Source organism: Salvelinus sp. IW2-2015, linkage group LG15 (genome assembly GCF_002910315.2).
Source record: "Salvelinus sp. IW2-2015 linkage group LG15, ASM291031v2, whole genome shotgun sequence".
NCBI lineage: Eukaryota > Metazoa > Chordata > Actinopteri > Salmoniformes > Salmonidae > Salvelinus > Salvelinus sp. IW2-2015.
In genome coordinates, this window is record NC_036855.1 from 55,248,773 (window position 1) to 55,274,871 (window position 26,099).

Consider the following 26,099-nt stretch of genomic DNA (forward strand, 5'->3'; position numbering starts at 1 on the left):
GTAACGGATGACATTTAGAAGTAACCTACCCAACCCTGTTCATATGCAGATGGCTACTCCCACACATTATGAAATGTGTACACTATGCTAATGGTAGTACTTTTATTTTATTTTATTATTCCTGTATAATGGAAAATGCTACGAAAACAAACTTTAAACAAATCACAATACCCCACTGGAACATTTGATTAAGCACCCTACATACAATCTGACAGGCATCACTGAATTTGAGCTCACCATGCCAATGCCTCCTAGACATAATACAGAAGAAATGGATGCTGTAATTGGCTGTAACTGTTTTGCTTCCGAGGCCCTGTTTCTGTGAAGGTTGTTAATGTACTGCTCACATTGAGCGGCAACTTTAGAATAGCCTGCTTTGTGTCAGGAAATATTGCAAGGAATTGTCTCTTGCTCATGCAGCATTTCTACCCATAGGTGTATGTACTGTATGCCTTAAGACAGACTGTTTTCACCCCTTAAACCATCTGTTTCCTTCTCCCAACATGTTCTCAACTTAGTTATACGGTCTCCTTTTTACAGATGTGTTGATTGTGGAAATTAATAAAAATGTAATAATCATTTACCTCTCATTTTGATGAGATGCCATTATCTGACTGTTTCCAGCTGTCTATTTCATTCCTGATCATGATTGATTTATTTGATGAATTTATTTACGAGCGCCTATAAACTGAAAAGACAAACAACTAACTGACATTTAGATTTGGCATCTAGAGGAAAAGGTAGACCAAACACAGAAATATTTTTCTTCCTCCTCATCCCTTCTTCTTCACTCATCTATGTTTAACCAAGACCTAGAGACACATACAAAATCTCCATATAGTGTATTCTGTCCTGTCCTGAACGCCAACTACATCTTCAAAGTTGTTCATTCAATAGTACAATGAATTAAAAAGGAGAGAACCTGGTTCTCGCCACAATAAGATCACGTCTATGTTCATATTGACCGCTAACCCTCCTCTCTGACTGTTCTCTCTGACTGTGATTGTTACTTCTCCTCACCTACTAAGTTACATCAACCCTTCAGTCACCCCTCACTCTCAATGAGAAGAGTGGGGTATTTGTTATTCATTATAACAGAGACAACACTTATTATCCATCTAACATACCACCCTATCTGTTACTCTTTCGTTTTTATGTACAGAATAATACGAAAGGCTCTGAGACCAGGTTGGAATAATGCACCTTAACCTCTTCCTGTCTGACCTCCTACGTTTGGACTACCTGCTCCATGTTAAAATGAATAAGCAGTGGAGTGTGCTGGGGCGATGATGCCTTAATGAAGATGAATATTCAGGTGCTTTAGAAAGGTTCCTGGAACACTTCCCAGCCTGCACTTGGTGTCTCAGTCAAATTGGCAGCAGAATGAGGAGAGGGTTAGAATCGGGAAATAAAGGTAGCAGACATGCTTGCATGCACATCAACACACACACCTCTCTCACAAACCAACTAAAACGATGTGCTTGATGAGAGATCAGCCCAAGTACCACACATTTTATTCAAATTAAGTTAGATGGGTGATGTGTCATTGGAGTTGCGAGAGAGTGGAGAGAAGAGAAACTATGAAAATTAAATAAAAAGGGGAGATAATCAAAAAATCTGTGTTCAGAGATTAATGTCCTTCCATGAGCTGTTAGTGTCCAGAACGACACATTGTCCATGACTGTGAGCCATTGATGCCAGGTGGGGAGAAAYGGAAAAGCTTGTGCTAATTAGAAGTGTAGAGTTTAGATGTGAGTAGAGTGGCAACGAGCAGCATATTTTTCCACACTGTTGGATAGGACAGCTTGTGTGTGAAGTAGAGACCGAATGTTGACGTTCAAGTCCTGCACTTGGATGACCAGGAGAGCTCATTGATTAACTCAATTTTTTTCCTGACAGACAACCACACTTGTTAGTTTGGCTGCTCCCAAAGCAGGAAAGCAATCCATAAATCGAGTTGTACTGGAAACAACTCCAATGCTCTTAACAAGAGAGTTGTTCATACTGTATGGTTGACATGGAAAGGATGCAGCATATGCAATATTGTCACACAGTGATGGACCTCCCATGTTTCTACCTGCTACACAATTATATAAAATGAATGACCTCTGTTCTACCATAACCACTCAACTGAAGGATGCTATAGACTATGGGTCATAATCATAATTCATAATCATATGAATGATACCACGCTATTGGATTTACATTTTTTGAGAAAAATTATTACATAGTGAAACATTAAGAGAAGGCACACATACCAATGCAAGTAGTCATTCCTCACGTGCTACCTCTTAAACTTCTCATCTTCCTCTCCAACAGTTTTACTGTTAACTGCTGATCCAGCTCTTGAGGATGAGAGGTTGGGAGACTTAGCTTTTTTTGTTGGTTCCGCATTTCTGTGTAGGGAATTGGCAGATTATTTGGTCAACCTCGATCAGTTCCACCACAGTTTATAAGTATACATGCTCTCTGATAAATAAAGTCCATCAAAGTCAGAGGGCTTGTCCCCTATGAAACTCATGTTCCATTAAGCACTAGCAAGCCAAAACGATCACCTCCAAACAGACAGATTCAGTCTACAATAAATTCAGCTGTTTCCATATGTCAAACATMAAAAATAACTACTAAAGCATGTCTACTGATATCTTTTGAAAGACTGCTCTAATGAAATGCAAATTATTTCTCCAATTTACCATTGCCAAAATAAGAATGTGACGAAGAACAGGGGTTATTCTACTGCATGGACCCCATATTGCTTAGAATGAAACACATTCCTGCTAACCCCCTTGTCAATTGCAAAGGGATATGTGCCCAGTGAAAAATCTGAAAACTCAAAACATATCAAAATGTATCACTTTCAACCTAAGAAACTAACATCCGCCTAATAATTGCTAATAGTCAATAATAAATAACCCCAGGGTTACCTCAGGTAAAGCAATTATTCTTCCTTATTTTGAGATCAATGTATTATGTTAAAGTTCATAGTAGGAGACATTCATTAAACATGCCATGMAGTCTAAATTAGTGATGTTTGTAAAGCGTTCTAAGCAGCTGTGGTTATGGGAGATGATGGTCTAGCACTCTACATTTCAGCTCTGTTCCCTTTTGAGGTTGTACATATCCAATGCATGAGCATTTCTGCATTCCTGCATTAGGAGAAAAAAGGAATCTTCTTCTGATAAACAATACAATATATGCCAGCTGCCAAGCAAAACGCTACCTGTCATTGGAATCTGGCTCTGAGAAGCATTCCTCTGAGACAAGGCCATACCCCAAACTATTTAATAAAACTCCATATTGCAGTCTGTCATTCAGTTAAAACCTCTTAAGGATCTGTCCCTTTTTTTCAATTTTCGCCTAAAATGACATACCCAAATCTAACTGCCTGTAGCTCAGGCCCTGAAGCAAGGATAAGCATATTCTTGATATCGTTTGAAAGGAAATGCTTTGAAGTTTGTAGGAGGGTGTAACACAAATGATCTGGTAAAAGATAATATAAAGAAAAAAAAAACATTTTCTTTGTATTTTTTTTGTACAATCATCTTTGAAATGCAAGATGTATTATTCCAGCCAGGTGCATTTTAGATATTGGCCACTATAAGGCAGCAGTGTATGTGCAAAGTTTTAGTCTGATCCAATGAACCATTGCATTTCTGTTCAGAATTTTGTGTCAGAACTCATATGGCAGGCAAAAACCTGAGAAAAAATCCAACCAGGAAGTGGAAAATCTGAGGTTGGTCATTTTTCAACTCATTCCCTATTGAATATATAGTAGGATATGCACTTTGTTGGAGTTGCACTTCCTAAGGCTTCCACTAGATGTCAACAGTCTTTGGAACCTTGTTTGATGCTTCTACTGCGAAGTGGGGCCGAATGAGAGGGGAATGAGTCAGAGGTCTGCCAGAATGCCTTGAGCTCGTGACGCTCGTTCACGTGAGAGCGAGCTCTGTTCCAATGCTTTTCTGAAGACAAAGGAATTCTCCGGTTGGAACATTATTGAAGATTTATTTTAAAAACATCCTAACGATTGATTCTATACTTCGTTTGACATGTTTCTACGGACTGTAATATGACTTTTCGTCTGAACTTTTGCCTGGACCTGCCCGCGCYTCGTGAGTTTAGATTGTGTACTGAACGTGCGAACAACAAGGAGGAATTTGGACATAAATGATGGACTTTATGGAACAAATCAAACATTTATTGTGGAACTGGGATTCCTGGGAGTGCATTCTGACGAAGATCATCAAAGGTAAGTGAATATTTATAATGCTATTTCTGACTTATGTTGACTCCAACATGGCGGATATCTTCTTGGGTTGTGTTGGTCTCTGAGCGCCGTACTCAGATTATTGCATGGTTTTCTTTTTCCGTAAAGTTTTTTTGAATTCTGACACAGCGGTTGCATTAAGGAGAAGTATATCTTTAAATCTGTGAATAACACTTGTATCTTTTATCAATGTTTATTATGAGTATTTCTGTGATTTGATGTGGCTCTGTGCAAATTCAGGGTATGTTTTGGAGGCAAAGCCAAATGTAAACTGAGGTTTTTGGATATAAATATGAACTTGATCGAACAAAACATACATGTATTGTGTAACATGTTGTTCCGGGAGTGTCATCTGATGAAGAATATCAAAGGTTAGTGATTAATTTGATCAATATTTCTGCTTTTTGTGACTCCTCTCTTTGGTTTGAAAATCGCTGTATGCTTTCTGTGACTAGTTGCTGACCTAACATAATGATATGTTCTGCTTTCGCCGAAAAGCTTTTTAGAAATCGGACACTGTGGTTGGATTAACGAGATTTCTATCTTTAAAATGGTGTCTAATACTTGTATGTTTGAGAAAATTGAATTATGAGATTTCTGTTGATTGAATTTGGCGCCCTGCAATTTCATTGGCTGTTGGCTAGCGGTTCCCCAGTCCCAGTCCCTTTTTAAAATTTTCGCCTAAAATGACATTCACAAATCTAAGGAAAAAAACTAAAGTGGGATGGTTGGTCAGGGTGGGTGTGTAACTCAAACTTCTAGCAAACCAAAAGTTTATCCTTTTAGCTAATTAGCAACTTTTCTACTACTTACACATTTTTTGTTACTTTGCAACTTTGCAACTACTTTGCAACTTCCCCTAACCTTAACCCTTTGAGCTAACCCTTCCCCTAACCCTAACCCTAACCTTAACCCTTTAACCTAAGTCCTAATCTTAACCCTGACCTGAACAATAACAACGTTATCAACAACCAATATGAATTCGGGAACATATCATACATTTAGAAAATGTGTAACTTATTGTACGTTTTGGATATTTATAATAATTAATATGAATTGTAATTCGTAACATATCGTACAAAATGAATGATGGAATCCACAAATGAATACATACCATATGAAATGTAACATATCATACTAAATGGAAGGTCTCGGATATGTATAGAATAATACGTAATGCTCTGAGACCATTGGGGGGGGAGGGGGGAGGGGGTGACCATTGATTTCGTCTGCCACTAATTAAGAGTACTCTCATTTGCAATATATGTTACTGTTCGGGTTGTTTTCTTCCTTTTCACTTTGACCATTGTTTATCTTGCTTTCCTCTCCATGTTGAGTTGTCTCATGCTCTCTGATCACAGTGAACATCAAGGACACTGTTGTTCAACCACCCATGGTTAAACTGTTGAGGTCCAAAGCTCCTCTCGCACTGTATCACCCATGATTGCTGATAGTATCTACCCTAACATTAAATGGGTTACAATCAGTGGCGGTCGGTTCCGTTTAAGATGAGGGAGGACGCAATTTTTTTTTATGACCATGGGCTTATTTCTATTACAGCATATTGGATGACTGTCATTCATATTCCATTCACCCAGCTCAATGTAACATCGATAGGTTTAGGCTACTACATGATACTCAAATTTTCCCTATACCCATCATGAGGTTGCTACAACCTAGCCTATGAATGAATTTACAACGTATGTGCACAGGTTGAGTGACATTTGAGTAATCAAGGTGACAGACATTGACACATTCAATACTGCCTTGCACACTCTAGCCTGCATCTAGCTGATCTAGGGTGTAATCGTTAGTCCAAAAGTTGCAAACGAGAGTTTATATTGGACAAAATCAGGTATGTTTATCCCCGTTTCGTTCCGTTTGCTTCCATTTATGAAACTTTTTTCAACAGAATCGGCAGAATGAATACACCCCTGATCAAACACAGTTCAATTTCATAGCAGCCACATAAAAAAAGCATGATCCCTTTGTTTGTTGTATTACTTCTCGAGTCTATGCGCTCTGCTCTCACCTTTTTACTTCGTTTGTGGACTTCAGTGCACGACACATCAGCTTTTTGAGACCAGGCGAATAAAAAACGTTCTAAGCCAAACCTTGATATCATAACCACTACACACAGCCTACATAGTTGTCACCATATTAACATCATACTCAACATAGCTACTACTAATGTGTTAGTAAACCCATACAATCATGCTGTACAATGTACAGTCAACAGKAAGCAGTTTAGCAGTTACACCGGCAGGCCCCAGTGGCAATAAATTAATAAAATCAAAAGCATACCTTGACTTGGAAGAGTTCCAGTGTCGGATAGCCTGAGCCAGCTAGCTAACATAGCATCCCTCTCTGTTTGAACCAGGTGTTTGAATAGGCTAAACTAGCTAGCTGCATTCAAGCTAGCTAAGTAAGTGAAAGTTAAAGTGAAAAAATAATACAACAAAAAATCTCTCTCTCCCTCTCTTGCTTCTCCTTCATGTTTTAAGAAATAAAATAAAAATGTTGGTTCAAAACTGTTCAACTATTGTCCTTCTCTCTCTTTGAGTTAACTACTCACCATATTTTATGCACTGCAGTGCTAGATAGCTGTAGCTTATGCTTTCAGTACTAGATTAATTCTCTGATCCTTTGATTGGGTGGACAACATGTCAGTTCATGCTGCAAGAGCTCTGATAGGTTGGAGGACGTCCTCCGGAAGTTGTCATAATTGCTGTGTAAGTCTATGGAAAGGGGTGAGAACCACAAGCCTCCTAGGTCAATGTACCCAGAGGAAGACGGAAACTAGCTGTCCTCCGGCTACACAATGGTGCTAACCTACAGAGTGCTTTTCAGGCTACTGTAGACCTTTATTGCAAAACAGTGTTTTAATACATTATTTGGTGACATGTGAATATATATAGTATAGTTTTATCTAAAACGGATAACTTTTAAATTCTTTCACTGTTTTTACTTTTATGAAATTCAGTGAGGAGGATGATCCTCCCCTTCCTCCTCTGAGGAGCCTCATCTGGTTACATTATGGGTGGCAATATGTGTGGTATTTTGACAGGACAAAACACTGTTTTATTCATAATGTCGCTGCTAATCACTGACAAAACAGACCTTAACAAATCAGTGAATGCTGCTACATGTACTGGCAAAACATACATTATCTTGCTACACTTGCACCATACATTTGTGTAGGTAAATTGGACCCAATGTTTTTTAGGACAACCAATACTGTTTGATTCTCCTATTGACATTATGTACACTGAATAAAAATATAAACGCAACATTCAAAAATGTCGAAGATTTTACCGAGTTACAGTTCATTTAAGGAAATCAGTAAATTGAAAAAAAAATTATTAGACCCTAATCTATGGATTTCACATGATTGGGAATATAGATATGCATCTGTTGGTCACGGATACCGTAAAAAAATAGTTGGGGCGTAGATCAGAAAACCAGTCAGTATCTGGTGTGACCACCATTTGCCACATGCAGCATGACACATCTCCTTCGCATAGAGTTGATCAGGCTGTTTATTGTGGTCTGTGGAATGTTATCCCACTCGTCCTCAATGGATGTGCAAATTGCTGGATATTGGCGGGAACTGGAACAAGCTGTTATACACGTCAATCTAGAGCAGCCCAATCGTGCTCAATGGGTGAAATGTCTGGTATGTAGGCCATGGAAGAACTGGGACATTTTCAGCTTCCAGGAATTGTGTGCAGATCCTTGCAACATAGGGCTGTGCATTATCATGCTGAAACATGAGGTGAAGGTGGCGGATGCATGGCACGACAATGGGCCTCATTATCTCGTCAAGGTATTTCTGTACATTCAAATTGCCATCGATAAAATGCAATTGTGCTTGTTGTCCGTAACTTATGCCTGCCCATACCATAATCCCACTGCCACCATGGGGCATTCTGTTCACAATGTTGACATCACCAAACCGCTCACCCACACAACGCCATACACGCTGGCTGCCAGTTGAAACCAGGATTCAATACGTGAAGAGCACATTTCTCCAGTGTGTGCAAAAAAATACGATTTTAGTTTGTATGGAATATTTCTCTGATCTTTTATTTCAGCTCATGAAACATGGGACAAAACTTTAAATCTTGCATTTCAATTTTTGTTCAGTGTTTTTTTTCGGGTTCAGAATAAACAGTTCAACAACAGCAGTGGTACATTATCCTGGTTTGGTACTCAACTCTGTAATGACACTCTGTAAGGACATTTCCTCCAATATTTCATTTAAAAAAGTCTTAAGGATGTATTGTATTTTTATCGGCAAGGTAAAGATAAACAAATAATGAGCTTTGCAAAAAGGCCTTAATTTGCAATAAGAAGAGTATTCATCAACAGAGTAAACTGTAGATAAACAGACCCATTTTCTCTGTATTGCATAGTTTGCTCCCAAGGCTTAGTGGTGGGATTTAATATGAATGACATAATGAGAGACTCTTGCCCCAATCTCAGCCAAACTGACTATCGCTGAAAGGGATTGGAGCAGAGGCATCTCACATCCATTTAGGAATGCAATCTGTATTATTTCCACTTCTTCTTACCCGCCTTATTGATCCAGCCAACTGTCGGTATCCTCCCTCTGTTTGTTCTTGGTGCCAGGCTAAATATATGTTACTGGTTGATGGTGCTGGTTGGTATAGAAATCTAGATTTGTGGTTACCACTTACAAGGTGGCTGGATTGTTTTTTAAATTTGAATACACAATTTGTATATCACTAATTCCTCAGATATGCTTCGTCATTTACTGGACATCGTAATTACAGAAGTCATTTGCTCTAACATCGCAAGTTGATCTCCCTCTCGCTCTCTTTCTCTGTCTGACACAAATGTACACAACGACACAAACTTTTTGTCCTATTTTCAGGTCAGTTGCTGCAGGTAAGTAGACATGCACATCTCAGGACTGCCGATTTCACCATCCAGAGTTGAGTGGTATGTGCTTGTCACCATAGCCAGCTCTGACTGTGTTCAGCCATCGGCGGCACATGAAGATGAGTTGAATGCACAGCCCGCAACAATATGAACTCGTAACAGTGAACTCAACAAAAAGTTAATGAAGCACCACATAGCTCGTGGGGCGTACCAGGCGAGCACAGTTGCATCAAAGCCCTCCACCGTAAGCTGCCGCATGCTTAAGTGAACAAACTACATCCTGAGGGTGAAGATAGACAAAATCCATTGCTATGAATTTGAGTCAGTGTAGAAATAACAAAAAATAAGTAAAGAAAACAAGATTCCATAAAATACATACACCATCCAAGTAGTGATACATGATCTGTTCAGAAACATCTCTAATCGGAGCCAAACTTCTCCAAGACGTATTTGTATGCTTAATCTGTATCATTTTATACTAAACAGTGTTTGTGACTCTCTCTTTAACTGACGGTAAATACGAGTGGAAAGCTTCAGCTGTATTAATTATAATCTATTCCTTTCCAAAGAAGTCTACCTTCGTTTTGTGAACGTCTGCTATTCCCCTAATAGCAAATTCTGTCCTGTTACCCATGCAGGTGTTGGACTTACATTTTGAATGGCACATGAATGCTAATATGGCGTTGTAATAAGGTCTTTGAAGTATGCAACACACTGTTACAGAATCATAATGTGAAAATCTCCTTTGAATCTGACACAAGAAGCATCAACACAACTATTCTCTCCCCTTCCTCACCCCTCCCCTGTCTTTTTCATTGCACAGCGACTGTTTCTTCCACTTTCTCAACTGCATATGTCTTTTTAATATTAATATATTGCTGGAAGACTCGACTTGCTCTGATAGGTCTTATAAGAAATAAAAAGGTTTCCAAATACCAACATGAGGGATGTTCTGATCCGTGGGAAAGAGGGGGAAGTGAACCCAGTAGGAAAGGGCAGGCTTATTGGTTTAGGGGGAAAAAAGGGGCTTCATGTGGGGAGTAGAATTTTGGTTGGATACGCAAACCTACAAATGTCTGTGGGCTTCATCACTTACAGGGAAGGATTCTCAACTATGATAACATTAGAGAATGTTCACTTTTGACTTTTTTCTATAGAATGTTTATAAAATTAACAACTACACTAGTATTTTACATTAGGTACATCTCTCTCTCTCTCTCTCTCTCTCTCTCTCTCTCTCTCTCTTCTTCTCTCTCTCTCTCTCTCTCTCTCTCTCTCTCTCTCTCTCTCTCTCTCTCTCTCTCTCTCCTCTCCCTCCCTCCCCCCCCTCCCTCCCTCCCTCCTCCCTCCCTCCCTCCCTCCCTCCCTCCCCGCTAAATGCTTCAAATTTGCTTTCCATCACTGGTCTTACAAACTGGTGAGTGATGTTGTGCTTTTGTTTGCAACATCATTGGACTTGACCCCTTGATAAATGCCTGGCAGCGATGTGTTGATGATAGACCCACATTGACTGATGTGCACTGATATAGATGTCATGAGGCCAAGTCGTTAATGGCTGACCTTTACCACAGCACTGCTCTGCCAGCCTCTATTGGAGCATTCTGCTATAGGACCTCTGGTTCTCATTATCAGTCTCTCTCATTGGACCAGGTGACCACCTACTGTGCTCATCAACCATGAATGAACTATTTCACCCACGACTGATGACATTGAGATGGGTGCTGGCTTGTGGGTGACAGCATGTTCTGGGAGGAAATATTAGTGGCACTCTCAGACTAAAATGCTACGCGTCACTCTTCCTCTCCACCCTGATGATACTGTGCACATTTCATTGTATTTCTTAAATGCTCGTGTCAGTCATGAATAGGTCACAACAAGAAGCACTTAAATAAAGCTTTGCCACTGATTAATGGGGGTTGGAGGATAGAGGGAGGGGGTTCTGACTACCTTCCACTAAAAAACAATAAATGTTTTGTAAGCAGCCATGGGTGCTCTTCGCCCAGGGAGAACCATCATGTCTGAAAGTGACAGCTACTCCAGGGGAGTGTGGAAACACATGTTCCCATATACACAGGGAATCCAATCTGATCACACAGAGTTGATAGATTTTCTCCACTGCCAGCACAGAGCCTTTTACCAATATTGTTTTAATGGTATTAACAGGTTGGATCCCAGCCAAGAAGAGGAGCGCATGCTGATGTTATTGACTAGCTATCCATAAAAACTCATACCTCTCTCTATATTATTCTCAAGGATGGCACAAATTGAAAAATTTGACCAGATTAAAGCCACTTACAGGATATTTCCATATTTATCTTTAGTGTAATTAAACCACACAAATCAAATGAAAAATMGACTGTAAATTGTTCCACCAAGATTGCAGAATAAATACATAAATTGGTTAGTTTGGCTCTCTATCATCCACATTTATTAGCTATGTTTGACTATGTGGTTAACGTGAGGATTGTTTGAGACATGATTCAATACTTTAACAGAGAAAAATAGAGAAACATTTACTCTCACTGAGCTCTTTGATCTTTAGAAACCTGGCTCCACTGCAATGCATGGACGCTTCAGATGTTCATGCATGTAAATTGTTCAATGTAATTAACTTGTGGAAATGATTTATCCTTGAATGGTTGTCAGATCAATTTCTCATCTGAGGTCTTTGTAAAATGTTGTAGCCCTCGAAGGTTGACAGATCACAGACTTGGAGTATATTAAGTCACACATGAGCGGTTTTAGGGCACGGCTTTACTGAGATCAATCAACTGTAACTTCAAAACAATAACTGCAGTTGTCAACAGACTGGATCGGACCTCAGCAGTCATTCAGACTTTGAAATGTATTGCTCAGTTTGCTGTCTTATAATGTGGTATTTCCATGCACATCTGGGCAACATTTGTGTTTTCACCACGCAAATCTTCAGAAAGTGTGACGGTAATTGGTAAATCATTTTAAGGTATTGTACAGAAACAGAACCTAAGGTAATACCAAATCCTGAGTTTTGGACCAACCATCAACTAAATCGACTTTTTTGAAACATATCCATCGCCCTCAAACAAATCTGATTTAAATCCCTTTTTCCAAAAAGCTTTGGGCTTGACAGATTTAGTTATTAGTAAGTGTGAATATTTTCATGTGTGAGTGAGAATGGCCATGAGCTTGTATAAACCTGATCTCCTTTCATCCTACATGGATGTTTGTGTGTGTGTGTGTGTGTGTGTGTGTGTGTGTGTGTGTGTGTTGTGTGTGTGTGTGTGTGTGTGTGTGTGTGTGTGTGTGTGTGTGTGTGTGTGTGTCTCTCTCAGTCACCAGATCTCAACCTAACACTTATGGGAGATTCTGGAGCGGCGCCTGAGACAGCATTTTCCACCCCTGAAAGTAAAAAACCAAATTATAGAATTTCTCATGGAAGAATGGTGTTGCATCCCTCCGATAGAGTTCCAGATACTTGCCGAATCCATGCCAAGTCACATTGAAGCTGTTCTGGCGGCTCGTGGTGGCCCAACGCCCTATTAAGGCAAAACCTAAACCATTTTAGCTAACCCTTCCCTTAACCCTAAAGTTAACCCTTTAACCTAACTCCTAAACTTAATCCTAAACTTAACCCTAACCACTAGCCTAGCTAAATTTAGCCAGCTAACTAACTTTAACAACCTAGCCACCTAGCTAGACCTGATAATGGCGCCGGAGGGGATGGATGCTGTTTTACAGGATCCTAACTAATTGTGCTGTTTTGTGTGTTTATTTCACATTGTTTGTAACTTATGCATGCTTCAGTGTTGCTTTCCTCGAAGCGAGCATAAAAGGCATTTAGCCTGTCTGGTAGGCTCACATCACTCGAATGGAGCTCATCCAATTTATTCTCCAGTGATTGCACGTTGACCAATAGGATGGATGGCAGAGGCGGGTTACCCACTCGACGACTAATTCTCATAAGAGACAGTAGCAGAAACATTATTTACAAAATCAAGCAACACTGAAGCATGCATGAGGTCACCAGCTGTTCCGGACGAATGTGTGATCACGCTCTCGGTAGCCGATGTGAGCAAGACCTTAAAATAGGTCAAAAATCACTAGGCCGCAGGGCCAGAAGGATTACCAAGACAGGTACTCAGAGCATGCACAGACCAACTGGCAAGTGTCTTCACGGACATTTTCAACCTCTCCCTGACCGAGTCTGTAATAGCTACATGTTTCAAGCAGACCACTATAGTCCCTGTGCCCAATAATGGGAAGGTAACCTGCCTAAATGACTACCACCCCTTAGCACTCACGTCTGTAGCCATGAAGTGCTTTAAAAGGCTGGTCATTGCTCACATCAATACCAATACCGGAAACCCTAGACTCACTCCAATTCGCATACCGGCCCAACAGATCCACAGATGATTCAATCTCAATTGCTCTCCACACTGCCTTCTCCCACCTGGACAAAAGGAATACCTTTGTGAGAATGCTGTTCATTGACTACAGCTCAGCGTTCAACACCATAGTGCCCACAAAGCTCATCAATAAGCTAAGGACCCTGGGACTAAACACCTCCGTCTGCAACTGGATCCTGGACTTCCTGACGGGCTACACCCAGGTGGTAAGGGTTGGTAACAATACATCTGCCACGCTGATCCTCAACACGAGTGCCCCTCAAGGGTGTGTACTTAGTCCCCTCTTGTACTCCATGATCACCCACGACTACGTGGCCAAGCACAACTCCAACACCATCATCAAGTTTGCTAACGACACAACGGTGGTAGGCTTGATCACAGACAGCCTAAAGGGAGGAGGTCAGAGAACTGTCCATGTGGTGCCAGGACAACAACCCCTCCCTCAATGTGAGCAAGTCAAAGGAGCTGATTGTGGACTACAGGAAAAGGAGGGCCGAACAGGCACCCARTCACATCGACGGGTCTATAGTGGAACGGGTCGAGAGCTTCAAATTCCTTGGTGTCCACATCACCAACAAGCTATCATGGTCCAACACACCAAGACAATCATGAAGACGGCACAACAATGCCTATTCCCCTTCAAGAGACTGAAAATATATGGCATGGGTCCCCAGATCCTCAAAAGGATCTACAGCTGCACCATGGAGAGCATCCTAACTGGCTGCATCACCATCTGGTATGGCAACTGCTCGGCATCCAACTGTAAGGTGCTGCAGAGGGTAGTGCGTACGGCCCAGTACATTTCTGGGGCCAAGCTTCCTGCCATCCAGGACCTCTGTCCTAGGCGGTGCCAGAGAAAGTCCCAAAAGACTCCAGCCACCCAAGTCATTGTGAGGACAGACACTGGGAGACGAGAAGCAAGTACAGGGAGTGAAGATTTAATGGATAAACGGACATATAACAAAACAAGAACAGCGCCTGGACGGAGGGAACAAAACAATGCAGAAAGGGGAAGAAACTGAGGAAGTGACAGATATATGGGAGGCAATCAATAAAGTAATAGAGTCCAGGTGAGTCCCATGAAGCGCTTATGTGTGTAACGATGGTGACAGGTATGCGTAATGATGGGCCGCCTGGTGCCCTTGAGCGCCAGAGAGGAGGAGCAGGAGCAGGCATGACAGTGCCCCCCCCCCCACAGTGTCTCACCTAAGCCCAGTGAGCCAGCTGAAATGTGGAAGACCGACGAGCTGGCTGAGGCGTGGGAGCCCAACGAGCCATCTGAGGCGTGGAAGCCTGATGAGCTGGTTGAGGTATGACATGGGATGGGAGCCTGATGAGCATGCTGAGGCGTGGGAGCCCGACGAGCCGGCAGAGGCATGACGGGGGATGGGAGGGAGCATGATGAGCCGGCTGAGGCGTGGGAGCCTGACGGGCCGGCTGAAGCATGACGTGGGATGGGAGCCTGATGAGCCAGTTGAGGCGTGGGAGCCCGAATAGCCGGCTGAGGCATGATGTGGGATGGGAGCCTGCCAAGCCAACCGAAGCAAGAAAACCTCTTGAGGCAGCTAAGGCATGGAAGCCCGGACGAGCCAGCTGATTCACCTCCGGTTCCTTCGGCAGCGGCACCCGGACCCGACGTCACCAACCCCATTTAAAAACAAAAAAACTCCCTGATGCTTCCAATATTTATGTCTGCATTCTGTGCGGACAAATCAAATCAAAATGTATTTGTCACATGCGCCGAATACAACATGTGTAAACCTTAAAGTGAAATGCTTACTTACAAGCCCTTAACCAACATTGCAGTGCAAGAAGAGTCAAGAAAATATTTACCAAATAGACTACAGTGAAAAATAATAATAAAAAGTTAAACACAATAAGAATAAGAATAACGAGGCAATATACAGGGGATACCGTTACCGAGTCATGGTGCAGGAGTACAGGTTAGTTGAAGTAAAACGTGTAGGTTGGGGTGAAGTGACAATTCATAGATAATAAAGAGCGTGTAGCAGCAGTATACAAAACAGAGGAGTTGAAGGGTCAATGTAAATAGTCGGGTGGCAATTGTATTAATTGTTCAGCAGTCTTATGGCTAGAAGCTGTTGAGGAGCCTTTTGGTCCTAGACTTGGCGCTCCGGTACCGCTCTCCGTGTGGTAGCAGAGAAAACAGTCTATAACTTGGGTGACTGGAGTCTCTGACAATTTTATGGGCTTTCCTCTTTCCTCTTGGCCCCAGTGATGTACTGGGCCATACGCACTACCCTCTGTAGCGTCTTATGGTCAGATGTTGAGCAGTTGCCATACCAGGTGGTGATGCAACCGGTCAGGATTGAAAAATAAAAAACTTTATTTAACCAGGTAAGCTAGTTGAGAACAAGTTCTCATTTACAACTCCGACCTGGCCAAGATAAAGCAAAGCAGTGCGACACKAACAACAACACAGAGTTACACATGAAATAAACAAGCGTACAGTCAATAACACATCAGAAAACAAGAAAGTCTATATACAGTGTGTGCAAATGGCGTGAGGAGGTAGGCAATACATAGGCCATAGTAGCGAAGTAAATACAATTTAGCAGATTAACACTGGAGTGATAAATGAGCAGATGATGATGTGCAAGTAGAGATACTGGTGTGCAAAAGAGCAGAAAAGTAAATAAAAACAATATGGGGATGAGGTAGGTGGATTGGGTGGGCTATTTACAGATGGACTATGTCCAGCTGCTGCGACCGGCTAGCTGCTCAGAAAGCTGATGTTTAAAGTTAGTGAGGGAAATATAAGTGTCCAGCTTCAGCGATTTTTGCAATTCGTTCCAGTCACTGGCAGCAGAGAACTGGAAGGAAAGGTGGCCAAAGGAGTTGTTGGCTTTGGGGATGACCAGTGAGATATACCTGCTGGAGCGCGTGCTACGGGTGGGTGTTGTTATCGTGACCAGTGAGCTGAGATAAGGCGGAGCTTTACCTAGCATACACTTATAGATGACCTGGAGCCAGTGGGTTTGGTTGTAGCAAGGGCCAGCCGACTAGAGCATACAGGTCGCAGTGGTGGGTGGTATAAGGGGCTTTGGTAACAAAACGGATGGCACTGTGATAGACTGCATCTAGTTTGCTGAGTCGAGTATTGGAAGCTATTTTGTAGATGACATCGCTGAAGTGGAGGATCGGTAGGATAGTCCATTTTACTAGGGTAAGTTTGGCGGCGTGAGTGAAGGAGGCTTTGTTGCGAAATAGAAAGCCGATTATAGATTTGATTTTGGATTGGAGATGTTTAATATGAGTCTGGAAGGAGAGTTTACAGTCTAACCAGACACCTAGGTATTTGTAGTTGTCCACATATTCTAGGTCAGAACCGTCCAGGGTAGTGATGCTAGTCGGGTGGGCGGGTGCGTCCAGCAAACGGTTGAAAAGCATGCATTTGGTTTTACTAGCGTTTAAGAGCAATTGGAGGTCACGGAAGGAGTGTTGTATGGCATTGAAGCTCGTTTGTAGGTTAACACAGTGTCCAAAGAGGGGCCAGATGTATACAGAATGGGGTCGTCTGCGTAGAGGTGGGTCAGGGAATCAACCGCAGAGCGGCATCATTGATATATTCAGAAAAGAGCTGCGGGGGGGGGGGGCGGAGCTGTTGGCCTGGGGCTTGGGTAGCCAGGAGGAAAGCATGGCAAGCCGTAGAGAAATGCTTATTGAAATGTTCGATTATCATGGATTTATCGGTGGTGACCGTGTTGCCTAGCCTCATTGCAGTGGACAGCTGGGAGGAGGTGCTCTTGTTCTCCATGGACTTTACAGTGTCCCAAAACACTGTTAGAGCTAGGATGCAAACTTCTGTCTGAAAAACCTAGCCTTTGCTTTCCTGACTGACTGTGTGTATTGGTTCCTGACTTCCCTGAACAGTTGCATATCGCGGGGAATATTCGATGCTACTGAAGTCCGCCACAGGGTGTTTTTGTGTTGGTCAAGGGCAGTCAGGTCTGGTGTGAACCAAGGGCTATATCTGTTCTTAGTTCTACATTTTTTGAAAGGGGCATGCTTATTTAAGATGGTGAGGAAATTACTTTTAAAGAACGACCAGGCATCCTCGACTGACGGGATGAGATCTTTCCACGATACAGGTCAGGTCGATTAGAAAGGATGCTCTCGATTGTGCAGCTGTAGAACCTTTTGAGGATCTGGGGACCCATGTCAAATCTTTTCAGACTACTGAGGGGGAAAATATTTTGTTGTGCCCTCTTCGTGACTGTCTTGGTGTGTTGGACCATGATAGTCCGTTGGTGATGTGGACACCAAGGAACTTGCAACTCTCGACCCACTCCGCTACGTCGATGTTAATGGGGGCCTGTTCAGCCCGCCTTGTCCTGTATTCCACGATCAGCTCTTTTGTATTGCTCACATTGAGGGAGAGGTGGTTGTTCTGGTACCACACTGCCAGTTCTCTGACCTCCTCCCTATAGGCCGTCTCATCGTTGTCAGTGATCAGGCCTACCACTGTTGTGTCGTCAGCAAACTTAATGATGGTGTTGAAGTCATTTTTGGCCACGTAGTCGTGGGTGAACAGGGAGTGCAAGAGGGGACAAAGTACACACCCCTGAGGGTCCCCAGTGTTGAGGATCAGCGTAGCAGACTTGATGTTGCCTACTCTTACCACCTGGGGGCGGCACGTCAGGAAGTCCAGGATCCAGTTGCAGACGGAGGTGTTTAGTCCCAGAGTCCTTAGCTTAGGGATGAGCTTCTCGGGGGCTATGGTGTTGAACGCTGAGCTGTAGTCAATGAACAGCATTCTCACATAGGTATTCCTTTTGTCCAGGTGGGAAAGGGCAGTGTGGAGTGTGATTGGGATTGTGTCATCTGCGGGTCTGTTGGGGCGGTATGCAAATTGGAGTGAGTCTAGGGTTTCCGGGATGATGGTGTTGTTGTGAGCCATGACCAGCCTTTCTAAGCACTTCATGGCTACAGACGTCATTTAGGCAGGTTACCTTCGCTTACTTGGGCACAGGGACGATAGTGGTCTGCTTGAAACATGTAGGTATTACAGACTCGGTCAGGGAGAGGTTGAAAATGTCAGTGAAGACACTTGCCAGTTGGTCCGTGCATGCTCGAGTACACATCTTGGTAATCCTTTTGGCCGTGCGGCCTAGTGAATGTTGACCTATTTTAAGGTCTTGCTCACATCGGTTACCGAGAGCGTTATCACACAAATGGAGGGCGGGGAGAGCTTTGCATGCATCTCTGTGTTGAGCAATGGTTATCAAGGATTTTTTAAAACTCTGGTTGCACATGTGACATGCTGGTAAAAATTTGGTAAAACTGATTTAAGTTTCCTGCATTAAAGTCCCCGGCCACTAGGAGTGCCACTTCTGGGTGAGCATTTTCTTCTTTGCGTATGGCCTTATAGAGATGTTTGAGAGCGGTATTAGTGCCAGCTTCGTTCTGTGGTGTGAAATAGATGGCTACAAAAAATATAGATGAGAACTCTCTTGGTGGATAGTGTGGTCTACAGCTTATCATAAGGTATTCTACCTCAGGCTAGCAATACCTAGAGACTTCTTTAATATTAGACATCGTGCACCAGCTGTTATTGACAAATAGACACACATCCCCACCTCTCGTCTCACCAGACATAGCTTCTCTGTTCTGCCAGTGCATGGAAAATCCCGGCAGCTCTATATTATCCGTATCGTCGTTCAGCCACGTCTCAGTGAAACATAAGATATTACAGTTTTTAATGGTAGGATAATCTTAATCGTAGGTCATCAATTTTATTTTCCAATGATTGCACGTTAGCAAGTTGAACGGTTGGAAGTGGAAGTTTACTCGCTCGCCTACGGATTCTCAGAAGTCAGCCCGAACTGCGGCCCCTTTTTCTTCGTCTTTTCTTCAAGCAAATGACGGGGATCTGGGKCTGTTCCAGTGAAAGCAATATTTCCTTCTCGTCGGACTCGTTAAAGGAAAAGGTTTATTCCAGTCTGCGGTGAGTAATCGCTGTTCTGATGTCCAGAAGTTATTTTCGGTCATAAGAGAAGGTAGCAGCAACATTATGTACAAAATAAGCACAAAAATAAGTTACACAAAACGCTAAAACAATAACAAAAAAGCACAATTGGTTGGGAGAATGTTAAACTTCAGCCAGGTTCTTTGGCGCCATCTTTAAACAGACGCGGGAAAATGAGAAGAAAGTACAGGGAGCGAAGATTTAATGGATAAACGGACAAATAACAAAACAAGAACAGCATCTGGACGGGGGGAACAAAATGACATTAATGCAGACATGAGGAAGAAACTGAGGAAGTGACAGATATAGGGGAGGCAATCAATAAAGTAATAGGGTCCAGGTGAGTCTCATGAAGCGTTGATGCACTTAACGATGGTGACAGGTGTGCGTAATGATGGGCCGCCAGGCGCTCTAAAGCGCCAGAGGGGGAGCGGGAGTATGCGTGACAGTTATAGACTTTTCTCTCTGCTCCGTACGGCAAGTGGTACTGGAGCGCCAAGTCTATGTCAAAAAGGGGGTCAAAACTGCTCTGAGACTATGTTAGCTAAACAACAACCAGTGGTTCCATTTCAAAGGTCTCTCCTTTTCTTTCTTACATGGTAAGGAAACCAATATGTAATTTTGTAATTTAGTGTGAACTATCCCTTTAAAGTATTTCTGCCATCTCATGGACAACATAAACATAAAGATCTTGATGTATATTCAGCTGCAAATATTGTGAGTAATACAGTATTTTTTTGTTGCAAATATTATGTTTCTTAGCAGACAGAAAATGTAGCCCTGTTTTGGTGTTTTTTGCACTTTGCAAATCCATATTATAAGATTACATTTACAGTATTTGAAATTCCCTCAAAAAATCATTCCCAGCAAAAATAGGCTGTAATGAAAATGACAGGGACCTTCCCCCACTGTTCAGACCCATGATTGAAAATGAATAAATAAAGAGATTAAGAGGGATACATTCCATCCTGTTTTGACCCCCATATCCAGGCTGAAACATATAAGGAAAGGAGGCTAAGTGGCACTCAACTGTTATCATAGAGCTTATGACTATCATCATGGGTATGCTAATGTACACAGATCTGCTGTGTTAGGGCAGAGTTACTGTACACCCTCTGCAGGACAGGAGACATTAATTATTGACACCCAACGCTTACTGAAAGCCCAGGTGTGTTGCAGAAAATAACCACTGACCCAATTACGAAACACATACAGCTTCCTTTGGTTAATTTCTGTAAAAGCCGCGATTGCTCGTAGCTTTATAATTCATGAACACCAGAGTACAGACCTGGCAGAGCACCAGCATCTATTACTCAAACACCCACCTCGTGTACACCGCACACACTCACAAGCACACACACACACACACACACCCCTTACACAAGAACATTGGGGTACTCTACATAATCACAGAGATAAAATGTAGAATTCCAGAATAAGAATCTGTATTTCTTGCAATGTCAGCTTACACATTTATTTGTGGGAATCTATGCCTACACATATACACACAATCCAGCATGGAATATTTTTGGAACGATCCCAAATTCAGATTTACATGCAACTAGGATTTCTGGCAAATCCCTCATTGACACCAATACATAATTTCACATGAAACTAAGGGGAGATCCTGAATTAGTATTCGGCCCATATAAACTCTTTTTCCTTGCATTTTGATGCTGGCTCTGTCATATCAGAGAAATGTGAGATCACTTGCGGGTGCAGGAGTCTGTATTTAACAGGTGACGAAGTGTCCAACAATAGCTTCTAGCTAGCAGACAGAGAGGGATGGGGATGGAGTTTTGTACCAATGTTGAGGGGTGAGATCAGTGTTGACATTTTTAATTACCCTAGGTTAAGGAGAACAAAGGATGATCGTATATCACTCTCTCCTTCTCAGKCTCATTTGGTATCCTACTTGAGGAGATTCCTCCCTCTCCCTCCTCCTAGTTGGGTAAAATGATGGAGGGAGGAGTGAGAGAAGAGAGAAAATGTATAATAAAGTTAAAGACTCATTTGTCTGGTTCCTTAATGAGAGGAAGCGGAACAAAGACCCTGGCTAATATTCCGAGGGGCCTAATTAAAATTAGGTGTGATCTGACGGAAGAAAGCGCCACAGAGGTGATTTTAGTCACAGCCCAAAAGAGAAGACCTAATTAAGGAGAGTGATGGCCTTTACTTGGAATCCGCCAGAGACATGTGGGGCTGAACATTGTCCTGGTCCCACTGGCCTGGCATAGGGATTACTGCCATTCTGCTTCTCCAAGCAGCCTGAAAACAGGACAGGATAAAAGGGACAATAGCCGCCCTACAGACTATAGAGGAGTTTTGGGATATTTTGAATGCTGATTGCTTCATGAGAAGAGGATTGGTTGGTCAGTCTAAATAACCGATGCCGATTCATGTCATGGCACTATTTTTGTTACATTTATTTTCTGCAATCATATGTGAGCTCTGTCACTCAATATGATCAAGCCCAGGGTTGGTTAGGTTATTTTCTAAATGTAATCCGTTACAGTTACTAGTTACTTGTCCAAAATTGTATCAATAACGTAACTTTTGGATTACCCAAACTCAGTAATGTAATCTGATTACATGCAGTTACTTTTAGATTACTTTCCCCTTAACTCTTAAGGATCTGATACCATCTGATACCATCTTGATACCATTTAAAAGGAAACACTTTGAAGTGTGTGGAAATGTGAAAGGAATGTAGGAGAATCTAACACAATAGATCTGGTTAAAGATAAGACAAAGGGAAGAAAAATAATTATTTTGTATTTTTTTGTGTCATCATCTTTGAAATGCAAGAGAAAGGCCATAATGTATTATTCCAGCCCGGGAGCAATTTGTATTTTGGCCACTAGATGGTAGCAGTGTATGTGCAAAGTTTTAGACTGATCCAATGAGCCATTGTATTTCTGTTAAAAYATTTGTGTCAAGACTGCCCAAATGTGCCTAATTTGTTTATTAATAACTGTTCATGTTCAAAATTGTGCACTCTCCTCAAACAATAGCATGGTATTCTTTCACTGTAACAGCTACTATAAATTYAACAGTGCAGTTAGATTAACAAGAGTGCATTTTTCACTGGCTGTCCACTGGTTTCAAAAACAGTGATTGATAGGCATCTTAAACTTCTTGAATTCAATTATTATTGGGTTCAAATACACATTTAGATTTGTGAACAGCCATCCACATCCATAAGGCGAAAATACCTAAATGAGAGAACAGCAGTGTGATTCACATCAATGCTCTATGTAGATATCAATAATAATTGATATTTGTATCGCCGTAGACTACATGACTGATGTCATCCTTCCTTCCAAGCGTTTATTAAAGTTGAATAATCTTTGGATGCTGACAGAAGTCGCACCGTTGGAAGACATAGCTTGTACTGTAGCCTACAAAAGCCTATTCGTGCTCTGTTCCCGCGATCCATCAAACACAATTGGTGTGTCTCATAGTGGTTTCTGATTTGTGGTCAGACTCGCTCAGGTGGAACAAATTTAAACTTGCGTCTTTTTTCAATGCTAATTTGAATGTCATTGAGAAAACAGAGAGGTCAAACCCTCCTAACCCACCTAACCCACCTAACCCTAGGTGTCAAAGATTTTTTTTTCGCAATCATCCTTTCTGAATTTAAAAGTAATCCTCAAAGTAAACATCTAGTTTTTCAAAAGTATCTGCAATCTAAATCAATTATTTTGGCTGGTAATGTAACCGGTTACAGTTACCATTTTTTGTAATCCTTTACATGTAACAGATTACATGTCATCCGTTACTCCCCAAACCTGATCAAGCCACAGTGGAGTAGAGAGAGCTGTTTATCACTGCAATGGACTATGTATATGAGCTGTTTGGTTTGTTTGATTTTCYAAAATGACCGTTCATCTTACCTTTGACATTGAAGGAGCACCATCATCTTGTTCTTTATGACACTGTGATAGCACTTGCCCTAATCTTAATTGACGGCGCTGTGACTCATCTGCTAAAAGCCACCTATATTTATCTACTAGCACTATATATGCGCACTAATAGCAATTGCTTTCTGCCGCTGTCCGTCCTTGGGAGAATGCCGGGAATACTGTGAAAGTGCAGGAAGTATCAACTTAATGCCTCAACGCCATACTATATCACTCCAGTCATAACAAACACGCAGGCAGGCAGGCAGACACACACACATATACACACACACACACAGTCTTGTACAACTAACCTTGTGGAGACACACAATTCAGTCCCATTAAAAATCCAATTTTTCCTAACCTCTAACCCTAACCCTAACCCTAACCTTAAATCTAACGTTAACCTGAAAACTTTACCTTAACCCTAACTCAAATAGTACCCTTACCCTAACCTTTACCCTTGCTCCTAAACCTAAACCTAACCCTAGCTCCTAACCCTAAAACTAACCCTTGCTCCTAACCCTAACCCTAAACCTAATTCTAACCCTAAACACTGAATTCTGGTCAAACCCACAAGTTAGTAAAACACAACATAACAACCACCCAAACCAAAAGACCACAAAATACCCCACCCAGAACCAAAACCAGGCACAAACACCAACATAAAAAACACAAACACCTAACAAATAACACCCCCTAACAAACACCAAATAGACCACCACCACAACAACAACCACCACAACACGAACCACACACACAACAAAAACCACACAAACACAACACACACCACAAGCCCACACCACCAACACAACCCCCACCATCCATTAACACCAACACAACACACACACACAACACACACAACACACACACACACACACACACACACACACACACACACACACACACACACACACACACACACACACACACACACACACACACACACACACACACACACCACACACACACACACACACACACACACACACACAGAGAGCTTTGTTTTTGTAAAATGTTCTGACATTTTGAGTGTAAAAACCCTTAACCCTAACCATAGCCCTAACCCTAAGCATGATGGGATGTTTATTGCTTAATTAACTCAGGAACCACACCTGTATGGAACCACCTGCTTTCAATAAACTTTGTATCCCTCATTTACTCAAGTATAGTTGTTTGAGTAAATTACGACAGTTACCTGTATAACTCACCGTGGATTGCAAGAATAATACAGTTTGTAGGTAAGCACATATCCCTGTAGAGAGGTWGCCCATTTTGTTATTTCTAGACCACTTAAGGGTCCTGGGTGTGAGGTAAAGAGCTTTTCTTCCACTCCATCTAATGCTCGGTATGCCCACGAGTTTGAAACCACATGGATGGATGGAGTGTGGTTTTTGTAAGAAAATGAAACAAACAAGTCTCCTCTCCAAGAGCAAACTTTTAAAAGCTTTCATTCCTGTTATCCCAAAAAATCTCACTAAATTATAGCTGCAATACAACTGCTAAAAGGTATTGTGAAAAAGAGAATACAAGATGAAGATAAATATGCTTTAAATCCTATAAAAAAAAATTGACAAAAAGGGTGCTGGTTGTCAGCTTGCTACATTGTACGGACCAGATAGGGAGGATGTCACTATTGCATTTCTGTCTGACTGGAGCAAGTTGTGCTGAAGTGCATTCTGACAGGCTTTTATCTCCATTTCCATTTGATGTGGAGAAAGGAAGGCGGACGGTAGGCTCTTGAGTCCTTATTTTCCCTGATCAGCATGGGGTACCAGGGATATGGGTTAAAGACTGCATAAACCACGATTGAAAGCACTTTGAAATATATGGGGATTTATTTCTTAAGGTTCACATATTGTTCAAGGTTCCAGTGTATGCTGCAAAGCACCCAATGTTGTTTGTCTGCATTATCCACCAAATGTCCTTTATTCCTTTACCTTCTCTTTCCACTGAAATTACAAAGGAAAACACCARACTTCAAGATGGGAAAGGACTCATATCTATTGTCATATAAAAAATACAAAATAAAAGATCTCCAAAAATGCCATGCCATAATTTGACCATAATGTTATGGGCTGAGGCAATATACTAATGTCTGTGTAAACACACGGCAACACTCCTGAACAACTGGCATATTTACCTTTACAAAGTGCCCTCCAACATGAAATGCCTGGAAGTCTTAGATTTGTGGCTTGTGAATACTTCTGCTAGAGTATGTGTGGAAGTAATTGAAGCTCTCTATATGCAGACATCTTAGCAAGTTTTATACTGAAGAATAGGTCGTTGTCCCTCCACCTCCATCCGGCATTGTTTCACTTCATGTGTTTTGAGAAAAAAACCTTGAGCAGTCCATCTGTTTCTATGGTGATATTGAACTTTGAGAGCTCTATCCACGCTAGTGTGTTGATATCAGGTAGGTTTAAACACCRAGGGCACTATTTGATCAAAACCACTATTCAGGTTTCCAGAATAAGAAAACATGTATATATTTTGATTAAACTAGTCAATTCGCAACATTGCAAGAACAACAACATGAGCGGGACCCATTTTTTGTCAAAAAGCGGTTCAAAATCAAGAGATGATAAACCAGCACTCAGGAGCTGACTAAATTACAGTTACAACTGATGTCAATGCAGGTCCAATGAATT